The sequence below is a fragment of the Triticum aestivum genome, unplaced genomic scaffold (assembly GCF_018294505.1).
Source record: "Triticum aestivum cultivar Chinese Spring unplaced genomic scaffold, IWGSC CS RefSeq v2.1 scaffold159148, whole genome shotgun sequence".
NCBI classification, from domain to species: domain Eukaryota; kingdom Viridiplantae; phylum Streptophyta; class Magnoliopsida; order Poales; family Poaceae; genus Triticum; species Triticum aestivum.
The window spans coordinates 1-1091 of NW_025288838.1; the positions used below are offsets into that span (position 1 = coordinate 1).

A 1091-nucleotide genomic window follows, 5' to 3' on the forward strand; every position below is an offset into this window, starting at 1 on the left:
GAGTTTTTTCCACCCCTTTCAGAACGCGCTCTTCGCGCCACAAAGCCGCCCCAAGACGCGCGAGCAATGAGCATCGAGCTTAAACATATCGCAAACGTCAAACATAATATAACGGGATTAATATATATCGCGCACGTGCGACATGTTTGTCACAAGGCGCAAAAAATAATTATAAAAGGAATGCAACACGAGGACTTCCCAGGAGGTCACCCATCCTAGTACTACTCTCGCCCAAGCACGCTTAACTTCGGAGTTCTTATGGGATCCGGTGCTTTAGTGCTGGTATGATCGCATCCGACATGTTTCCCCGTCTTCGTCCCTTATGCTTGCCACTCCCAGGTCCGCTCCAAAGACGATTCTACATTCTCACTACCATTACAACCGTTCCCTAACAATGGATAATGTCCTATACTACTTACTCTCCCGCTCAATCACGGAGACGAGTTTTCCACGGTTTCCACCCCTCCCTCCATACCGCAGCAACATGAGTTTTTTCCACCCCTTTCAGAACGCGCTCTTCGCGCCACAAAGCCGCCCCAAGACGCGCGAGCAATGAGCATCGAGCTTAAACATATCGCAAACGTTAAACATAATATAACGGGATTAATATATATCGCGCACGTGCGACATGTTTGTCACAAGGCGCAAAAAATAATTATAAAAGGAATGCAACACGAGGACTTCCCAGGAGGTCACCCATCCTAGTACTACTCTCGCCCAAGCACGCTTAACTTCGGAGTTGTGATGGGATCCGGTGCTTTAGTGCTGGTATGATCGCATCCGACATGTTTCCCCGTCTTCGTCCCTTATGCTTGCCACTCCCAGGTCCGCTCCAAAGACGATTCTACATTCTCACTACCATTACAACCGTTCCCTAACAATGGATAATGTCCTATACTACTTACTCTCCCGCTCAATCACGGAGACGAGTTTTCCACGGTTTCCACCCCTCCCTCCATACCGCAGCAACACGAGTTTTTTCCACCCCTTTCAGAACGCGCTCTTCGCGCCACAAAGCCGCCCCAAGACGCGCGAGCAATGAGCATCGAGCTTAAACATATCGCAAACGTCAAACATAATATAACGGGATT

The 1091-nt window shown here is 48.9% G+C and overlaps 2 non-coding genes across 2 annotated transcripts; both read right to left on the bottom strand.

Annotated features, from left to right (window-relative positions):
- Positions 1-177: 177 nt before the first annotated feature.
- On the bottom strand, positions 178-296 carry LOC123178779 (5S ribosomal RNA). The gene has a single exon (XR_006489845.1). It is a non-coding gene; the product is annotated as a 5S ribosomal RNA (ribosomal RNA).
- Positions 297-663: 367 nt separating this feature from the next.
- Positions 664-782, bottom strand: LOC123178780 (5S ribosomal RNA). Its single transcript, XR_006489846.1, has one exon. It is a non-coding gene; the product is annotated as a 5S ribosomal RNA (ribosomal RNA).
- Positions 783-1091: the final 309 nt, after the last annotated feature.